The 22,321-nt window shown below is 44.9% G+C and overlaps 1 long non-coding RNA gene across 1 annotated transcript in view; it reads right to left on the bottom strand.

Moving 5' to 3' along the window:
- The window catches only part of LOC137649632 (uncharacterized), a 31,591-nt gene extending 13,129 nt beyond the window's left edge, over positions 1–18,462 (bottom strand). The window contains exons 1-2 of the long non-coding RNA XR_011045798.1: positions 18,328–18,462; positions 10,889–11,027 (exon numbers count right to left, since the gene is read on the bottom strand). This is a non-coding gene — a long non-coding RNA (uncharacterized lncRNA). The remainder of the gene's footprint in view (positions 1–10,888; positions 11,028–18,327) is intronic.
- Between the last annotated feature and the right edge of the window lie 3,859 nt (positions 18,463–22,321).

Raw genomic sequence — 22,321 nt, 5'->3', positions numbered from 1 at the left:
CCTAGTTTGAAAAGCAGGATGCAATAAGCCCAAGGGGTCCAGCAGGATAAATAGCCAAGTGAGGAAAGGACGTAAAGAAATAAATAAACTACGAGAAGTAATGAGCAATTAATAAAAAATATTTTAAGAACAGGAACAACATTAAAATAGAACTTTCTTATATAAATTGTAGAGACTTGTGTATCTGTTCACTGCAAGTTTGAACTTTTGTAGTTCCAATGATTCGACTGCCTGATTTGGTCATAGTTGGAATAAAACTTCTAGAATACTGTATGGTATTGAGCCTTATGGGGGAGAAGGCATGACTATTAGAATGAACTGCATCCCTAGTATTACGAGCAGGATCTTACTGTCTGGGAAGATCGGAATGCAAAGGATGGGGAGAGTTATGAAAAATGTTATGCAACATGCATAACAAAATGACTGAACTACAATGCCAGAGATTAATATCTAGATTAGGAATACGAAATCTAATAGACCGTAAGTTCTTTTCCAACAAATTAAGATGAGAATCAGCAGCTAACGACCAGATAAGACAATGATACTCCTATCAAGGTAGAATGAAAACATTAAATCACTTCTTCAGAATAGATTGATCCCCAAAAATCTCAAAAGACTTTCTCAGTAAGACAATCTTTTGTAAAGTTGAAGATGAAACAGACAAAATGTGTTTCTCAAAAGAAAATTTGCAACCATGAATCACACATAAAAGTTGAAGTCGTATAGAGTTAAAGAACTTTATTATTGTAGATATTTGGATATTTGTTAAGAGTCAACTTAACGCCCCATAATTTGCACCATGCACTAATTTTAGCTAGATCTCTATTAACAGATACAGGAACATAGAATTGAAGCAAATAGAGTAGCATCATCTACATATGCAACGAGCTTGTTTTCTAGGTCAAGCTGCATATTATGTGTATATAGTATGAAAAGTAATGGGCTAAGAACGCTACCAAAGGAACACCAGATATCACATTCCTATACTCACTATGGTGCCACTAACAACTACTCTTTATAATCCAGGACTTAAAAATTCAATAATAATACTGAGAAAAGACCCATATACTCCAAACTTTATGAGTTTGAGAGCAAGGGCCTTGCGATTAACATGGTGAAAGCAAGTACTAAAAGCAAAGCCACTTGTACTAACTTTTAGGCAAAAATAAAGGGATTTTTTCACAGCATTGGAGATTGTAAGAAGGGGATCACATGCTCCAAGGGCTTTACATAAGTCAAATTGAAAACTAAAGAACAGATGATCACCTTCAGCATATATATTTATATGTTTTTCAAAAGATGTCCAAAAACTTTAGATGATATGGGAGTTATGGAAATCAGCTGGACTAGAGCTACCACAAACACATTTATAGAATGGAGTAACATTACTAATTCTTCAAAAAGTGCTAAATGAACCTCTTCTTGCTAACTTGGTGAAAATAACAGATACCGTATGAGCTAAGAAATCAGCTGTCTTTATAAAAAACAGGAAACATGCCATTTGGGTCTACACCTCTATAAGCATGAAGATTCATCAAGTGTGTTTTAATTTTACGGGACCGGAAAGCTAAACTAGATAGCTTAGCCTCAGGAAAATAGGAATGAGAAAGATTGAGCTTCTTGTTATTCTGTTACTGTCAAATACATCAGCCAAAAGAGTTGCCTTTCCCTTTGGACAGTGAGTGACAGAGACATATGGCTTAAGTAAAGGAGGAACTGTTAAATCTACACTAACGAATGTAAATTTAAGGGTAGCCCACAATTTATGTTCCTGGGTTGTGCCTGAAAGGGGTTCTTTTTAGTTAAATTGTATTCCTTCTTCAGTGGAAGCATAAACTCTCTGAGCAACAACTCTTGACTGAGTATCGTTATTCCTAGTCAAATCTGATCTGTTACCATTAAAGGTTTAAAGGTTTAAAGACCAATCATGAATGGCAGAGGCAAGGGACAGTGACAGTGCTCTAGCAAGCAGGACAATGCCCTAGAGACTGACCATATCATATAATCAGCACCCAAGCCCCGTCTCCATCCAAGCTAGGACCCAGGAGGGCCAGGCAATGACTACTGATGACTCAGCAGATAGACCTATTGGCTTCCCCTAATACCCCATCCTTAGCTCACAAGGATGGTGAGGTTGCAGTGACCAAAGGAACTAACGAATGGATAATTATGTATAATTATGACAAATTCGAAGATAATTTGTATTTTTCCTAACCATACAAACCTTAGCTATTTACATAGGGTTTACTTTCGGCGTAGCTGAAGTGACGAGCCATTAGATTTTAACGAGGGTTAAACTACCCCCGCGCTAGTCAGCATGGGGGTAGGGGAGGGGTAGCTAGCTACCCCTCCCCCCTCCACACACCGGTGAGCTGCCTCACTTCACTTAGAGGTAGGACTTGTCTCGGGGGACAGGGCTGGCGGGCAAATATGTGTAAATAGCTAAGGTTTGTATGGTTAGGAAAAATAAAAATTATCTTCAAATTTGTCATTTGTTCCGTAACCGAAATACAAACCACGCTATTTACATAGGGTAACTTACCCTTAGGCAGGGTGGAAAGTCCCCAGCCTTACTGGCTTTGGCTTACCCGGGGACTCAGAATCCGAGTGCGCAGCACTTCGAGTAAAAAAGAGTCCCCGTACCTCACAAGTTTATTGCTACGCAAGAAACGAGCGGCCTACATAAGTGTGTGTGGAGAGATGAAGTGTGACTCGTCCTAGGAAGTTGACCTGAAGTCCTTTATATGGAATTCTAGACTAGGACGTCCCCATACCACCTCGTCAGGGTATGGGGGACGCGACAGTATTGTACTTAATACTCGTACTAGGAACACAAGGAAGCATGGTTTACCTGCAGAGGTTTGAGGTCAGCTATGCAGAGACCCAGGATGCTGCATTCCCCAAGAGAGGGGAGGATGAAGAAAGAAGTAAGGGCCAGACATACTCTTTCCTTCACGCAGACTAAAACCGGGTAACAGTGCCCTCAACCTTCTGCTACCTGTCTATTAAGGAGCCTGAGGTTAGACCAGCTGTTGTGCAGCCACCACAGGGCCGATAGAAAAAGTATCGAGGCTCCTGTGGGTCACGTCCTGCAGGTAGTGGGCTGTGAAGGTCGTCTGACGCTTCCAGACTCCAGCTTGTAGAACCTGCGTCACAGAGAAATTTCTCTTGAAGGCCAGGGACGTGGCGATGCCCCTGACATCGTGGGCTGTAGGGCGACGTGACGGAAGAGGGTCTGGATTCAAGGCATGATGGATGGTCCGTCGAATCCAGGCTGAGATGGTGTTCTTGGTGACCCTCCTCTTTGTCCTACCCGTGCTCACAAACAGAGCTTGCACGCGTGGACAGGCTGCAGCTGTTCTCTTTAGATAACGTCTCAGACTCCTCACTGGGCAGAGTAGCAGGTGATCTGGGTCATCGGTTACGGAGCGGAGACTCACAACCCTGAAGGAGTCGAACCGTGGGTCCGGAACTCCAGGGTTTTGTATCTTGGCAACAAACTCAGGGACGAACTTGAATGTTACCTCCCCCCATCCCCTTGAATGGGCAATGTCGTATGAGGGACCATGAAGTTCACTGACTTGCTTGGCCAAAGCCAGAACGAGCAGGAATACCGTCTTCCAAGTCAGGTGTTGGTCAGAGGCCTGGCGTAATGGTTCGAACGGAGGTCTCTTCAGAGCCCTGAGGACCCGAACCACGTTCCATGGAGGCGGTCTCACTTCCGACTGAGGGCAGGTAAGCTCGTAGCTACGTATGAGTAAGGAAAGTTCCAGCAATGAGGAAATGTCTATTCCTTTCAGCCTGAAGGCAAGGCTTAAAGCTGAGCGATAGCCTTTCACTGCCGAGACCAAAAGGTGCATTTCCTCCCGCACATAAACGAGGAACTCCGCTATTGCTGGAATAGAGGCATCGAGGGGAGAGATAACCCTCCCACGACACCGACCACAGAAGACTCTCCACTTCGCCTGGTAGACCCCTGCGGATGACTTTTGCAGGTGTCGAGACACCCTTTCCGCAACTTGTTGCAAAAAGCCTCTCTCAGTGAGGAGACGCTGGATAGTCTCCAGGCGTGAAGCCGAAGCGATGCTACGGCTTTGTGGAAGATGTTGCAATGTGGTTGTCTGAGTAGCTCATGTCGTGGGGGAAGCTCTCTCGGGGGTTGCGTCAGGAGCTGCAGAAGGTCCGGAAACCTCTCTACATGATGCCATAGCGGAACTATTAAGGTCATCGACAGGTTGACCGATAGTCTGGTCTTGTTGAGCACCCTTCTCATCAGACAGAACGGCGGGAAGGCGAAGACGTCGATGTTGTCCCACCGTTGTTGGAAGGCATCTTGCCAGAGTGCCTTGGGGTCCGGGACTGGGGAGCAGTACAGCGGCAGCTTGAAATTCAAGGCTGTCGCGAACAAGTCCACTGTCGGGGAACCCCACAAAGTCAGGACTTTGTTGGCTACCTGAGGATCTAAAGACCACTCGGTACTCACTATCTGCGAAGCTCTGCTCAGATTGTCGGCGAGCACATTCCTTTTCCCAGGAATGAAGCGAGCTGATAGACGTATCGAGTGGACTTCGGTCCATCTTAGTATCTCTACTGCAAGATGAAATAGCTGTTATAAAAAGGTACCTCCCTGCTTGTTGATATAAGCCACTACTGTGGTGTTGTCGCTCATCACCACCACAGAGTGGCCCGCCAGAGTCTGTTGGAACTGTTGAAGGGCCAGAGAAACGGCCTTCAGCTCTAGCAGGTTAATGTGGAGGTACTTTTCTGATTCTGACCATAGGCCTGAGGCCCTCTGGTTCAGAACGTAGGCCCCCACTCTTCTTTTGACGCGTCCGAAAACAGCATCAAATCCGGGGGAAGGACGAGAAGATCCACTCCCTTTCGAAGGTTGTCGTCGGTCAGCCACCACTGCAGGTCCGTCCGTTCTGCAGGTCCTATCGAGACCAGGAAGTACGGGGAATCGATGCCTTGATCCCACCGGGACTTGAGCCGCCACTGCAGGGATCTCATCCTGAGGCGGCCGTTGCGAACTAGACAGGCCAAGGAGGCTAGGTGACCTAAAAGACGTAACCACGATTGGGCTGGAAGATCTTCTCGACTGAGGAAAGGCTTTGCAACCCTCCTCAGCCTTGCTATCCTGTCATCTGATGGAAAGGCTCTGTGGAGATCGGTGTCTAATATCATGCCTAGATATACCAGTCGTTGTGTTGGGAGCAGAGAGGACTTCTCGAGATTTACCATGATCCCTAGATCTTGGCAAATTCCCAGAAGCCTGTCTCGGTGTCGAAAAAGGGTCGACTCCGAGTCTGCCAGGATCAGCCAGTCGTCCAAATAACGAAGGAGACGGATGCCGTTCCTGTGCGCCCACGAAGATATCAGTGTGAACACTCTGGTGAACACCTGAGGTGCTGTGGAGAGACCGAAACACAGCACCTTGAACTGGTAGATCTTGTTGTCTAGGCTGAAACGTAGGTACTTCCTGGAAGACGGATGGATTGGGATCTGGAAGTACGCGTCCTTCAGATCCAGTGTGCACATGAAGTCTTGCGGTCTCACTGCAAGTCTGACCGTGTCTGCTGTCTCCATGCTGAACGAAGTTTTCTTGACAAACTTGTTCAGGGCTGAGAGGTCAATGACGGGTCTCCAGCCTCCCGACGCCTTCTTTACAAGAAAGAGTCGACTGAAGAAGCCTGGGGAGCCGTCCATGACCTCCTGGAGAGCATCCTTCTTGAGCATGGTCTCGACTTCTGCCCGAAGGGCTATCCCCTTTGCCGATCCTGTGGCATAGGAGCTCAACGACACTGGATTCGCTGTCAGGGGAGGTTGAGATGAAATGAACGGGACGCGATATCCTTGTCCAACCACAGAGGTCGTCCAGGAATCGGCACCGAGTTGCTGCCACCTGAGCACGTAACTTCATAGGCATCCCCCCACAGGGGGATTGCCAATCCTAGCACTTGCGGCCTCGGCCGCTCCTTCTAGCATTTTTGCCTCCCCTGGAGGACTTTGTGCCCTTCTTGTCTTTGACAGGAAAGGGCTGCGGTTTAGACACCTTGGTCTTAGCTGCCGAAGCCTGCTTCGGTGTCCTGCGAGGCTGCTTCGGTGTCCTGCGAGGCTGCTGTTGTTGTTGAGGAGCTGGAGGTTTGTAGGGCCGAGATGTAAGGGCCTTCTTGAGGAGCGAATCTTGACTCGTCTTCCTCCACCTCTCAGCTGTCCGTTCTACGTCCTTGGGCTCGAACAGGCTTCCTCCAAGGATGGAGGAGTGTCTGAGCTTGCTGACATCCATAGCGGGGACCTTCGGGTGGAACCTCTCGGTCACCGTGTCACGGCGCTTGAGAATCGAGTTAGCCCACAGGTTAATGACCTGATGAGGTAAAAACTTGATAGAGGGCGTTCCCGAGAGGAGGAAGGTCTCCAAGCCCTTCCTATTGCTCTCCTTGGACAAGTCCTCAGAGCGCAATAGGAAGCCCAGAGACCCTAGCCAGACATCCAGCCTTGAAGTGGCCTGCATGGCACACTTCGCGAACTTCTCCTGGCTCAGGACCTCCGACGCTGTGAATGTTACCTGCCGGGCGTTGAGTTTTTCTACAGAGAGACCCCTGGTGAGCTCTTCCACGGAGTGGTGGAGGGGAGAGCTAAACAAGGCTCCTCCATGATCTCGAAGTACCTCCTCTGCTGCACGCGAGGAGGTGGGAGGAGCTTGTTCCCGGCAGAAGAACGGCTGGAGGAGGCAAGCTCGGAAAGCTGGCCCTCAACCTTGTCCCTGGCGCTCTTCACCCCTTGGGACCAGGGCAGGGCTGCACTGGTCTTGGGGGGCTTCTAAATGCCATAAACCTGGTCCAGGACCGTATCCTTGCCTTCGCGAGGGGCTGTCTCGGGATCCTTGAAACTATTGAGTTGCCTCATTAGTCCAAGGACCTGCCAGAAGGCGTGCTCTGATTTGCGCTGCTCTCCTCCTTGTGGACTGGCAGCTAAGTCTCCTGTCCCCATTGGCTCTTCATGGGGGGACACGCGGACGTTCTCCCGGGGAAGGGCTGGCTCTGGACGAAACCTCGACGATGATTTGGGTAACGTCTTGGAGTCCTTGGGCTCCCTCCTGGGAGGGATACAGGACTCCAGCAAAGTGGTCTGGAAGGTCCCTCCTACGCGAGACGTTTCTCTTCCTTGAGGTGGGGTTCCTCCCATTGGTGCCGTGGGAGAGTGTCTCACCTCGCTGGATTCTCCCGAGGATGGGAAAGGTTCGTCCACAGGAGAAGGAGAAAACGTCTGCGAGGGGGAAGGGGCCTTCCCGACGGACCTCTTGGGAGCCAGCTTAACCCGGGGAGAAGTCACCGCAAAATCCACTCCTCTCCTTATCTTCAGAGGGGGCGAGGGAGCCTTTGGTTTCAGTCCCAGATCAGCGAGGGCTGGCTTCATAGCCTGCACCACCGCTTTCATCAGGGAACCGAACTAAGGCTGGCTGGCGATCCCTGCTGGAGGGAAGGGGATCGGTTGATCCTTCGGAGTGGATACTACAGGTCCTGCCTGAAAAGAAGAAAGGGAAGAAGAATGTTGTCCGGACCTCTCTGATGACTCTTCCTGCTTCTGGGCGCGTGCTCGGCGCTTCCGCGATGGCGATCGCGAGGACGATCTGGAAGTACGCGGCCCCGGTGCCTCGCAAGGCTGGGCGCGCTGCGAAACCCGGCGGGAATCGCGCTGGAGGTCGCGCTGGTGCTCGCGCGATGGTAGCATTGCTAGTTCGCGCTGGCGTTCGGGCGGTGGCAGAATTACCGGGTCGAGCTGGCGCTCGCGCGATGGCAGAATCGCTGGGTCGCGCGTGGGCGACCGTTGGCGCGCAGGCACGTGGGCGCGTGGAAATGAGGGCGCGGGCGCGTGCGGGCCCGCGGGCGAGTGGGCGATTGGGCGCGCAATCGTGGGTGTGCGTGAATGCACAGGTGAGCACGAGTGCCTGAGTGATCGCTGGCGATCAGGAGAATGATGGCGAGTAGGCGAACGATGTGGCCTAGGCGAGATCAAGCGCATTGGCAAGCGATGGTGCGATGGCGCGTTGGCGAGTGATGGCGTGCTGGCGAACGACGGCGCGTTGGTGATCGATGACGCGTGGAACGCGTGGGCGACTAAGCGCGTACAGGTGAGTTGGCGCGTACAGGTAAGTTGGCGCGTACAGGTGAGTTGGCGCGTACAGGTGAGTTGGCGCGTGGACAAGTCGGAGCCCTGTGGCGATCATAAGCGTGGGCGCGATGGCGCGATGGCGCGATGGCGCGTTGATGAGCGTTCGCACGCAGGCGAAGGATCGCGCGGGCGCGTTGGTGAGCGTTCGCGCGCAGGCGAAGGATCGCGCGGGCGCGTAGGAGAACGCTGGCGCATAGGAGATCACTGACGCGTAGGATGGTGCGCCGTGGCTGAAGGTCTCGAAGGTGAAGTCTAGTGGGTGGGCTCAGGAGCTGGCTCGTGGGCGAGCGGGCGCGTATGCACTTTAGTGCGCGCTGGAGACTGAAGCGCAGGTGGTGGTCGACACGTAGGGGAACGCTGACAAGGCAAAGGAACAATGTCCTTGCCTGCGCCCAGATCCGAAGATCGTGGGTGCGCGGGCGAGCGTTGGTGGGCGCCCATCAGGAACTGGGCGTGCCGTAGTGCATTGATGCGCCGGAGGTTGACGGCGCTCAGGAGACTGTTGACGCGCAGGACGCGCAGCAGGGGCTGAAGTGCGCGTGCGCGCAGGCGAGCGCTGAGCAGGAGAGCGCTGGCGAGCAGGTGAAAGCTGGCGAGCAGGAGAGCGCTGACGAGCAGGAGAGCGCTGGCGAACAGGGGCGCGTTGGCGATTAGGAGAGCGCTGGCGATCAGGAGAGCACTGGCGATCAGGAGAGCGCTGGCGTTCAGGAGAGCGCTGGCGATCAGGAGAGCGCTGGCGAGAAGAGTCTGACGATTCATCTGCTGTAGAGCGCTTGCGCGCAGGGCGCTGATGAGCAGGAGAGCGCTGGCGAGCAGGAGAGCGCTGGCGATCAGGAGAGCGCTGGCGAGGAGAGTCAGGAGACTCTACGGCAGGAGAGCGCTGGCGAGGAGAGTCAGGAGACTCTACGGCAGGAGAGCGCTGGTGAGCAGGAGAGCACTGGCGAGCAGGAGAGCGCTGACGAGCAGGCGGGCGCTGGCGATCAGGAGAGCGGTGGCACTTGCGCGCTACTGAAGGGCGCACAGGTGAAACCGAAGGGACCGGTGCTTGTGTAGGCAAGGGAGATTTGGCAGGCACAGGAGATCGCGAACGATCATCAGAGAGGTCCAGAGGAGTTACTGCTACGGTCTGCTCCCGACGAGAAGAGTCCTTCACAGGGGACGACGAGGATGACGACCCGAAGAGGAGGCGCCTCTTGACTCCCTTGTAAGGAGAAGGAAGGCCTCGGCGACGAAGAGGAGGGCGAGCCTTACGGCGAAGACGACCTCGTGGCAGGGTATCAGCATCGTCGGTCCTCCGAAAAGGAGTCTCTGTTAGTGCACTCCCCCGAGGGGGAGCAACACTCGCAGGAGAGACCGTTGGACCCAGCTTCCCCCTCGAAGGATGTTCGGAGGGGGAACCTGGGCCTGCAGCAGCAACAACAACAGTAGCAGCAGGGGTTTGACCCGACCCATCGGACGCCTCTGTCACAACAACGTCGTCAATAACCAGAGGATCTACCTCTGGTATTACCGGCGACTGTTGGACAGCTGCCCCCAACTGGATCAGATCAAACAGGGCTTCCTTGGAGGGCGAGCCCTTAAGCCCCAAGGGAGCCCAAAGCTGGAAAAGATCATCATTAGACACAGTTTGGTCATAATCTACAAAATCAATAATATCCTCCCCTGTAGGAGGAGGGGGAGCTGCCTCGCTATGGGAGGCAACGCCCTCTCCCACACACCGTGTTTGGGAAACAAAAGAAGGGCCTACGCTACCACTCGACGGCCTCTCACAAGAGACTGAACGAGTGGGAGCTTCGGAGGAGGTTCGGGCAACGGAAGAAAAGTCCTTGGAGCCTTCCTTCCCCTGGGGGGAAGAAGGGTCTCTCTTAGAACTTTTCTTACGCCGCCGCGCAAACCTCTCCCACTGGGAGGTAGGCCACTCCCGACATTCCATACACAGATTATCACTCCTATACCGTTGACCTCGACACTGCGGGCAAAGGGTGTGAGGGTCTGTCTCGATCGCCGACATAAAAGTTCCACAGGGGCGATCGGGAAGTCCAGGGCATTTCCGCATGGTGGAAAGTGAAGGTAGAGGCCAACTTCAAAAAAACTCACACTGGAAGAAAAAGCAAACAAATTAAGGCTGTCAATATGCGAGGACGGGACAGAAACGTCTGTACATCGTCCGAGCCAAAAGTGAAGTGAGGCAGCTCACCGGTGTGTGGAGGGGGGAGGGGTAGCTAGCTACCCCTCCCCTACCCCCGTGCTACCTAGCGCGGGGGTAGTTTAACCCTCATTAAAATCTAATGGCTCGTCACTTCAGCTACGCCGAAAGTAAACCTTATGTAAATAGCGTGGTTTGTATTTCGGTTACGGAACAAACATTTTTTGGGTATAATAAATAGAGAACTTTAACATCCTCTCAAATTTAAATACTTTAGCTATCTACTGGATATTGCTTCAACCTCGTTTTCAGTTTTTAATTGAAAAGTTCCTGCTGCACTTCAATCAATTCTCATATTAAAGGACGAAGGTTTGTATTCGTGTAAGAACAAAGGGATTTTACATAGCATAACCACACCCACAGAACCTGTCCTAGTATTCCAGGTACATTTTCTTCCCTTACCAACGGATTTCAACTACTTGGAATAGCCCTTCCAATCCCATAACTGTTTCACATACAAACTTAAAATTAGAACATTGGCACATGTAACAAAATTAAATTGTTCCTTACCCAAGTTCTAGGAGGTCGAGGACTGAGGTCTTTCTGTAGCTATAGGAATTATTGATTGGCGTCCAATTTCTACTGTTAGGTGAAGGTATAATGTAGCTGCTTCCAGCAGAAATTTGTGAAACTCTTCTTGCCTCTTGTTCTGTTGGATGAATATATTTGTATAACTATATCAGTTCGGTATAAAAATGACAAATTTGGAAATAATTTGGATTTTTCCTAACTATAAAAAACCCGAGTCCTATACATAGGAGAAGAATAACGGCAAAGCTGGAATATAACAAATTTAGAAATAATTTGTATTTTTCCTAACGATACAAACCTTGAGCTCTTTATGGGGAATATACTTTCAGCAACGCTAGAAACTAGTCATCAGATTTTTAGCGAGGTATAACTACCCACCGCTTGTTAGCAGGGGAGATCTGGGTGGGGTTAGTACCGGCTACCCTGCTTACACACATACACCTGTATTACGCTGCTACTTTTGATTGCGGCAGGACTTGCAGGGGGATAGGTGATGGTGGGACATATCTGTATAAAGAGCTCAAGGTTTGTATCGTTAGGAAACATGCAAACTATTTCCAAATTTGTTACTTGCTCTGCCACACTAAACAAACCCTTTCCTTCTTTATAGGGCGAGATTGACATTTAGGTGGGTGGAAGCCCTAACCAACTGGTTGGTTTTTGACCCGGGGTGTGCCTCCATGCTTCGCACGAGGTTAATAGAGGAACACCCATACAGCTCGCTAAATTCTCGTGAGGACAATCAGTGTGATTGTGTGATAACTAAGCAATGTGACTTGTCCAGGTAAGAATATTTGGATTAGGAAAACTTCTCTGAATTAATCTTTCTTTAGACATTGCCCGACTCCCAGCTCGCTGGGGGAGCGGGGACGTAACAAATATATATTCATATATCAGGTTACACAGGGGAAATGGTTCATGCCTGCAGACGGAGGAGACCAGCTTGCAGCATACCGAAGGTGCTGTATCCCAAGACTAATCCTGAGTAACATCTGCCCTCAACCACCTGCTACTTGTCCAACAAGGGAGCTTGAGGTGTTTAGACTATGTTGTACAGCCATCATAGGACCAATGGACAATATATCCATGTTCCTGTGGGTTGTGTATTGCAGGTAGTGGGCTGCAAAGTTGACTGGTGCTTCCACACACACGATTGAAGTACCTGTGCCACAGAGTAATTCTTTTTATATACTAGGGATGTACTACTACCCTAACATTATGAGCTCCGGATCTACAGGATTCAAGGCGCAATTTATTACCTGTTGAATCTACAAAGAGATTGTATTCCTCATGATTCTCTTTGGAATCTCTACAGCCGGATTTTGAGTATTAGCAACGAACCCAGGGACCAAGCCGAGTGTTACCAGTCTCCATCCCTTAAAATGTACGTCATTAAAAAGACCATGCAACCTACTGCCCCTCTTCCTGAGGTGAGGGCGAAATGGAAGACCGTCTTAAGTGTCAAGTCACGGTCTGATGACTGACGCAGTGCTTCATAAGGTGCTCGTTTCCGAGAGCGTAGCATATGGACTATGCTCCAAGGAGATGGTCTGACTTCTAGCTGAGGACAGGTACATTCGAAACTGTATGGGGAAAGAGAATTCCGTTGAAGAGGACAAGTTAACTCCACTTAATTTTATGGTTAGACTTAAAGCTGAGCGGCATTCTGTCTCAGTCGAGACCGAGCAGGACTTTACTCCCCGAGGTACAGCAAGCTTTGCTTGATTTCTAAGCGCAAGATCAATTCTCATCCAAGTGACTGAGGGCGTCGATAGGTTGCTTAACAAGCAAACATTTCATGTTGATTGCTGTCCTGTCATGCAATCGGTTGCAAGCAACTGTCTCTGCAAAGGGATGATAATTCTTGACCACCAATTACCTCTGCTAGAATGGGACTTGTTCGTATATGTCCGCTTACAGACTAGTAAATACTGGAGTAGCCAAGTTATCTCTAGCGGATTACGACATTACGGTGAACCTCCCTCGTTGATTGCTGTCATAAACTCTTGGTCGCTAATGATTGGTTGCAAGTAACTTCTTCCGAAGGACAAGATTGAACCGTATCTTCAGTCATATTTGTCAGATAGGTAGTTGTTAGCATAAGTCTGTTTACGGAACAGAAACACAAACAGAAAAATTGTCCTATATATATGATAAGTTTCCTTACGACAGGAATACCCTGTGACGACTAATCAGGGTAGAATGAAGATCCAGGCTTGTGGACGAATGGTTCGTAGAGCCCGATACTTGATTGGAAAACATTGATAAATGTTTGAAAACGAGACCTCCTTCTCCCTGATGACAGGTATCCCTCATGACAGGGATGAAGTAGGAGTCCACTTAAGGCAGACTACCTACGTCAAGGTAGGAGCCCTTGCTGCTTCTCACGAGCATGCATTTGGCTTGGCCGTAAGGGTAGTGGGTGAAACTGGCAAAGCAAACAGCCTTTGCCAGCAGTATTAGCTTGCTTGGCCACATGCTGGTGTGTCAAATCATAACTTCCCTGTTCAGGGTAAGTGCTCATACACAAGCTTGAGCATTGTGAAAACGTTTTTGCGTTGTGAGCACCCGAGATAGTTCATGGAGTTACTTGCGGGATCACTGTGTGTGCGACGAAGCGCAACATCATTGCTAAAAGAAAAGGATTGTTGACTAGCCCAAGCATTGTGAACATGTTCGTGGGCGGGCGTACGCCTACAAGGAGCATATGCAGTTAGCAAAGCGATTAAGAGTTCAGACCTTTGTTGGTAGTAGGCACTTGACCGTCCGCCTTGTGAGCGGCACAAGTGTACCTGCAAGAAAGAGAATACTTGTTTACTAGTTTGCTATCGTAATCAAACGTAAGCACGAGTTGATTCCATCCCTTCAGAAATAGAGGCTTCAGGGAATAACCTTGAGGGGTTTTTTCACGAAACCGTTGTGCCCTAAAGGCATGACAGGGTGAGGCAGAGATTGAAAAGGATCGGAGGCCGGAACCATGTGAGTGTTCTGACGAGAGTTCGCTATTCCGTAGGGAGAAGTCAGAGATTGTGTCTCACGAGACTCATTGTCTCACAAGACTCTGAGTCTTCCGATCAACACTGGGATGTGGCAGTAGCAAGCTGTAGGAAAGCATTCATATCTATGGTAATAACCACGCAAGATTATGTATAATGAGACTTGTTGTGCTCCAGGGGCATGATAAGATATGTAACTGTAAGTGGTCAGCAAGTATCGCCATCTGTGGCAATCACCCTGAAGGACTTTTGTTCACCAGACTCATTGTGACCCTGGTGACACGATAGGAGAGGCGGAGACCACAAGCAGTCAGCCAGTATCACCCTCCGAGGCAATAACTCTGGGTGCACTGAGGAGCTTGAACATGGCCTGACAAATCAAGCACTTGTTTCAAATACCCAAGGAGGGAACTCCACAGGGGAAGAGGGCCTTGTTTGTAGACAACACAGGCACTCCACACTGGCTGGAGAAGCTCAGTGTTTCAAACACTAAGGGCCCTCAGCGCTCTGAAGGTGGATAGCGTAATCAGTGAGATTAGAAGAGTAACCTAAGTAAGCTTCTGGGTTACCCTCGTACTCCTGCATTAGGAGGTACGAGAGAGTAAACCCTTACTGATAACTCTGAGGGGTACTGGTTGACGCTGCCTTTGTTCAAGCAGATTCTGGGCTACCCTCAAACTCCAACATTAGGAGGCATGAGAGAAAAACCACGTCTGGTAACTCTGAGGAGCATCGGGTGAAATTGCTTCCCTTCAGGCATCTTCTGGGTTACCTTTGTACTCCAACATTGGGAAGTACGAGAAAAAGCCCTGACTGGTAACTCCAAGGAGTACCGGTTACAACTATTGTACTCCTGTTCGTATGCCAGAGCTGTAGGATGAAGGTAGCAAGCAAAGAGAGCTGCAGCTATGGGGCATGAGAAAACTGTTGGTGCATTACCTCCAGATTCTCGACATGGATGACCATGGTTAATCATTTGGGAGGTAGATATGCCCTCCAGCTGTGCGCGTTACTGTAGTACTCTCGAAAAAACCATTCCTTAGCGGGGAGACCCAAAAACCCCATGGAAAGCAGGTGTGTATGTGGCAACGAGAGAGAGACCCTTTCTTCACTAAGGCAAGCGAAGGAGTCCACACCCAAGTGTTGTCTGGAGGTCATGAGAGCTCTATTAGTGCATTACCTCCAGTGCTGCCATCACTCTTACTCGACCATCCTTCAAAGGAGAACAAGCGAGCAGAGTCAGAGTGGAGGGATTGAGCCGATGGAGAAGGAAGTCGGGGTTTTTCATCTTTGAGGAAGACCCCAAGGAGAATAATCCCTTTTAGACTTCCTCTTCCATTGCCTATCAAATCTCACCAACTGGGAGGATGGCCACTCCCGACACTCGATACGAGAGTCCTGTGAGGAAGAGAGAGACTGCATGCAGAACGAAGGGAATGGGAAACAGTTTCAGAAGCCGAAAAGATGGTGCCACATTGGGCACAAGAGTATCGATATTCCTTAATTAATCCCCATGAGAAATCAATAAGAAGTTTTTGGTCTTCTGCTCTATGTCACCATACATCTACACACCAGCCAAAGGTCTTCCTTTGCTATACTTTTACTTTCCAAATTCTGATTTATTCACTTGAATGCAATTGATGGGCCCAACAAAGGCAGCTTGGTCTTGGAAATAATTTTCTGTAACTTCTTAGCAATGAAACGTACATTTGATAATAGTTTTATATTGACGAAATTTTGATGAAATGATTCCTTAAGCCTCCTGTCTAATACAATGGTAACATGTTTGCCTAGCATTCGCATGGCAGCAGATCGATCTCCGCCCAGAACAGTTTGTTTGAACTGTTTACTAGGAAGGCAACTACTGTTGCTGGGCACCACAGGGAGGGATTGGGCTTGCTTCAACAGTACCCAAAGTGCTACTGTCCTCAGCGGGTTGTGTCCCCAGTGGGCACCTACCCACTGAGGCTAAACATTTTATATAGGGAATATGCAGGGGTGACCAACACAATAGCTAGGTTAGGTTGGTTTGTTAGGTTCTGTACCCTTTTTTACCTTTTTATATATTGTGTAAAGTGTGTATGGAACAATTCATTAAAATATACATGAAATATTACCGTAGCATTGCTACCATTAGCAATGCCTTTGTAACGTTGTTAACACTGTGTACCATTGGTAACGTTGCTTATTTTAACATTCCCAGTACATACGTGAGTTTTGTGACCTGGGAACTCCTAGGTTAGGTTAGGTGAGTTTGTTAGGTTCTGTACCCTTTTTTGTACTTTTTATATATTGTGTAAAACTTATATTGAAAAATTATTTTAAATACATATGGAGAAATATCTAGCATTACCATCGCTAGTAATGTCACCGTACCGTTGGTAACGCTGTGTATCATTCGTATCGAGGCTAATTTTACCGTTCTCAGTAAATACCTAAGGTTTGTGACCTGTCAACTACTAGGTTAGGTTAGGTGGGTTTGTTAGGTTCTGTACCCTTTTTGTACTATTTATATATTGTGTAACCGGTAGTATTACCTTAACAATCCGAGTCATCGTTGGTAACACTTGTGTATCCTTGGTAACATTGCTAATGTTATCGTTCGGCATACATTCGTGAGTGAAGTTGTTATTAGGTTATTACCAATTATCATGTCTGACAAATGGCTCCATTGCCTGAAAGGGACATGGCAGGGGAGACCCCATTCACTAACTCAACATAGCCTGGTGGGGGCATTTTCCCTATATAACATGTTTAGCCTCAGCGGGTAGGACCCACTGAGGACATGATGCCCGCTGAGGACAGTAGCACTTCGGACCCTTATCGCTTGCTTGGCTGAAATTCTGGTGAGCATCTATTCTAATGAAACTAGAACTGAAACCAGACACCTTTAACCTTTAAAAAGTTTTTGCCTCACCTTTATATGAACCCTTTCCATTAAAGTTCTCTCAATATTTACCTTCATTGTATGGCGGTAATTCCACTAATTACCGAAGTTTAAATACTCATGACTTTCATTCTGTCAGGCATAACACAGCTGAAGGGATGGATCCATGTTGTTGGAAAATTTGTATGGATCAGATTTTTGGCACAACTCAGATGTTAAATGCCGCTCTTTTCGGGAACAACCTTAGCATAATACAGACAGTGGAACTGAAGACAAGGTTGTAAAAAATAGGAAAACATGAGGGAACTTATCCATAAAAATTTATGTTTAATCTATTGGTTCTAACTGTTAGATAATGACTACATGAGAAAAAAATAGTGTCCACAAGCAGTCGCAAATACCGATGTACATACAGACATCATTACTTTCCCAAACACCAATATTAAACTTTGAAAATGGCATTGCTGTTCAATCTTATGGTAAATTCTTATCTGCCAGGATATTAAAGAAGCATACCATTACACTTCTAAATACATACAGTAGGTCTACCTATCTAAGGAAATTGTTCAACTTGACAATATCAATAAACAAATTTGTCACTAATCTTCAGTATATAATAGTAATTTACTTACATTTTCATAGCATATAAAGCCTTACTTATACTGTGGAACTGAATTGGAGAATGTATAAGGGAAGTTAGAAATGTTTCTACCAAAAGTTAATAGAGCACAGCCTTACTGTTAAAGTTAAGTTAAGGTAAGGTAACGTAAGGGTAGGAAAAGTAGTAGGAGGCAAGGTAATGGTAGAATAGGGAGAGGTAACTAAAGTAAGGGTAGAAAAAGGAGGAGTAGGTAAGGGTAAAAAAATTAGTAGGAGTTAAGGTAAGGGTAGGATAGGTAGAGGCTGGTAAGGTAAGGGTAAAAAAAGTAGGAGTAGGTAATGTAAGGGTAAAAAGTATTGGGAGGTAAGGTAAGGGTAAAAAATGAGCAGGAGTTAAGGTAAGGGTAGAATAGGTCGAGGTAGGTAGGGTAAGGGCAATTAATGTAAGGGCAGGTAAGGTGAGGTTGAATATGTATGGTTAGGTTAGGCAAGGTGATGGTAGGCAAGATATAGGTAGGAAAAGTATGGGTAGGCAAGGTAAGAGTAGATACGGGTAGCTAAAGCAAGATTTGATTTGACTAGATCACGTTACCTAAGAGTAGATCATATTATGGTATGTAAGTTAAGATTGGTTAAAGTGAGGTTAGGTAACTACAAAATGAACACAGTTTATTTTATAAATATCATTTTCGTCATTTGGTTTAAGTCTCTGTTTTATAGTTTTTAATCATATGGAAAATAATCAAAGATACGCTAATCGAATATGTACGCTAAGACTACGTTGAGGGTAGGCCTAATCTAGCATGAAGTTGCTAGTTCTTGAAAAATAGGCCTAGGCTCTAAAACACACTTCTATCAGATTAGCTTCATACCAAGAAATAACAATATTTTAACTGTAAAATCATTTGAATATCAATGAAATTATTATGAGTTACCTGCACAGTAATGGTTAACAGAACAATCGCACAGCACAATTCAATTTATAGTCGTTCCTTGTTGCCAGGGAGGAGTAAGATGTGACGGGAGACATTACTGTTCCAAAGTTCAGCAACAGCTCACACCCCCAATCGAGTTCCAACAATGTTCAGCCAAATTTAACACATTTTCACTTATTTAATCGAAAAATCTATATAATTTTGACCATCTTTTATCATTAAAATTTACACTGTATTCCAAATATAAACTGGAATTAGGACTAGGAGTTGTGAAGTTCATAGTAGTAGACCAAAATTAATGGTTATTATTGAAAAATATACGCAAAGACTTCGACAGAGGATAAACAACAAGATTCTTGTGTACACAGTAACGGGAGATATATTAATCCATATATAACTAACCCATAGATGAAATATATTCATTTTTATTAATTTCATATACATACGCACACACATATACGTATATATATATATATATATATATATATATATATATATATATATATATATATATATATATATATATGTATATATATATATATATATATATATATATATATATATATATATATATATATATCTTTCAATAACATAAATTCCTCCTATTACTATCAAATGTTCTACTGATAGATTTCGTCCAAGTGCAAGAGAGAGAGAGGGAGAGAGAGAGAGAGAGAGAGAGAGAGAGAGAGAGAGAGAGAGAGAGAGAGAGAGAGAGAGAGAGAGATGGTTGATATTCTTGTTAAATTAAAAGGCCCTATACATCTTGGGTACTTGCACGAAGTGTTTTAAGATACGAGGAGTTATGTGAAATCTGATGTGGACCTCTGGTCTAGACCATGCACATCATTTGCCTATATATCATTAAGCAAAGTCGTAACTAAATCTTCATTGAGCCTCCAGCATCCTTCATCACCTAACCTCATTCCACATAACAGGATAACATCTATCTCCTAATGATCATTATGTTGTATAGGGAAAAAATAACGTTGTGTATGATTGTGAAGTAAACTTTTAGCCTAGTCTTTTATCATCCATTTTGTGTTAGCATCTCATTTATTCGATTGTTTTGACATATTTTCAATAATTCATAAGTTAATAAACATGAGAAGTAAAAATTTTAACCAATCCAATTTGAATATATATTCGTCGGTGCGACTCACGAACTCTGCTTAGAATTTTGGAAATTGAGATTATTGCATTTTTGCCAAGGAGAACGTCTAATTTCATGTCTCAAATAAAATTTTTAATGAAAATAATTTGCTTTATCACTAAAACAAGTCTTTTATATATATATATATATATATATATATATATATATATATATATATATATATATATATATATATATATATATATATATAAATATATAAATATATATATATATATATATATATATATATATATATATATATATATATATATATATATATATATATATATATATATATATATATATATATATATAGTAAGCGCGGTCGGTCCCGCACGCAATAATTTTCCGATCTGGATACCCATTTTTTTTATCAATTCTCAGATAATTCAAGGGAAAGATATCTATGTTAGGTCCCCATAAAAACTTAACCATTTTCTATGACTATCAGTGGAGTTCATTATCCGTTTTCTTATCCTTTCTATGGCATACTTACGTTCATCGTATATCTTTGCCTACATGATTATATATTTACAATCCCTATGTTATGGTTATACTGAAAGATGCATAATTGTCAGATAATTGACAGTAGGTAAATATGTCAAAAGTGTAGAATATGGCCCCCCTGAAAAAAATACACAGAGGAGAATATAATATGCTAGCCACATCTTGCTCAAGTGTGCACATTTGGACATGTAGCGTATATATTTCTGAATTTGAGTAAAAGGTCCTATAATGGTGAGGAAAAATACCGTAAAAAGCCCATACATAAATATATTCAAGTCTATTCAATCTATTGCTAAAAATAGTATAACTTTAAAGGCCATTCTTCTGTCTTTTTTTTTCTTCTTATTCATAAGTGAAAAGATGGGTTATTACATAGCCTACAATTAGTACATTCACTTTTAGAATATATATATATATATATATATATATATATATATATATATATATATATATATATAAACAAGAAACTTCCCTATGAAAAATAGTCACCTTCGAAAGTGACTGCTATAAATTTATAAAATGTTAAAGGCCTATATTAAGAAATTAAAACGCTAAGGGGGTTTTCAAATGACAGCTTCTGGTGTATATAACTCTCTTTAAAAAGTTATTTATATAAAAATCTGGCGAGAAACAATAATATAGAGGGAGTTTAAAGTAACTCTTAAAAAAACACTGTTCTAATGGGGCAAAATAACATTGTTTTAATGGGGCCGAGCGTACAAATCAAGTACTGTACACGTTGAAGTGACGCACCCACAATAAACCTCCGGAAATCTAGAAGCCGTGATGCTAATTTAGTCCTCATTTAATTTCAATTAAAGCCCAAAATGCCATGCTGGCAATTATTCACAGATTGAAGGTAAAAATGAACATTAGGCCTACATATAACACTGAAATCCTTATCCACTGTTACTCAAAGGAAACAGTATATCATATAAATGCATTCGAAAACGTTCACTAAGAGCTGTAACTTTGAATAAATAGTTATATAATGAGAGAGAGAGAGAGAGAGAGAGAGAGAGAGAGAGAGAGAGAGAGAGAGAGAGAGAGAGAGAGAGAGAGAGAGATGGCAAGAAGCAGGAACAAATAAATGGCACGTTGCCACATATACTTCCATCATTATCACGAGAAAACATTAGATTAAAATTTAGTAAAACAAATTCGTCTCTGACCTTTTAGTTTACGTATTTTGGACCTATTGCAGATAAAAAGAAAATGTATAAATAGGTGCGCTTGATGGTCTCATGTTGTCATAAACTAGATAATTATTTTTTACACAAGGATGTGCAGAATGATAGATAATGGTTGATGCTGCTCACAGCAAACCAACCTAGTATGGGTGGCTTTGACTAGGGCACCTTTTCTGATCTTGGCAATGCACAAACGATTTCACCACGTTTAGGTATCCACCGATACACACACACACACACAAACACACACCACACGTGTGTGTGTTTGTATGTGTGTGTATGTTTATACTAGTGCAGGAATGTAATCAGCCCATCGCCTTCCTTTGAAAGTTACATTAAGCTAAAGACAACATTTTCCTTACGCTTCATGTGTCCGTCAATCAACCTCTGCCTGTTGTCAAACAGCCCACCCATCTGCAAATAGGTACTAGCAGCCGTCTGGGTAAAAAGAAAAAATAAATAGATCGCAGAGCTAACCCCTTGAAACTTGCTGAAACCGGAATGTTATACCTTTAGCAGCACCACTCGTAAAAGAAGTATTTTATATATATATATATATATATATATATATATATATATATATATATATATATATATATATATATATATATATATATATATTTTACAGACAATATCTGAATCCAGACGGTCTGTAAAGTGACTGAACTTTTCAGGTGATATGTGAATTGCTTGGTTCACCCAGTCAATTTACATATCAGCTAAAAATTGCAGACAATTTTTAGTGACTAAAATTCGAATATGTTTTCTTGGCATATTGACTGAAATGAATTCTGGTATGGATAATCGGTCAGATTGCCTATTGACAGTCTGTGTGATGATGTCTGGGTAATGTATGTGTGTGTGTGTGTGACCGATGCAAACAGAAAGTATAGCGTATTGTGAGAAAGCACTTTTTCACGAGAATGTATTGTTGAAGAAAAACTCGAACTGATAGTCATTACTGCTGACTAAGATTGAATACTACAGTCTGATAATGGGACTCAGAATAGCAGCATCTGCCAAAAAAAAAAAAAAAAAAAAAAAAAAAAAAAAGGTAGCGCTACATCCTTGGACGTTGCGAAGTTTTTTTTTATTGTACCACACCAAAAAAAAAAAACTATTTTGTGCGCATTGAAGATATGTT

The sequence above is a fragment of the Palaemon carinicauda genome, chromosome 11 (genome assembly GCF_036898095.1).
Source record: "Palaemon carinicauda isolate YSFRI2023 chromosome 11, ASM3689809v2, whole genome shotgun sequence".
NCBI classification, from domain to species: Eukaryota; Metazoa; Arthropoda; class Malacostraca; order Decapoda; family Palaemonidae; genus Palaemon; species Palaemon carinicauda.
This window is presented reverse-complemented; position numbering and strand designations above follow the sequence as displayed.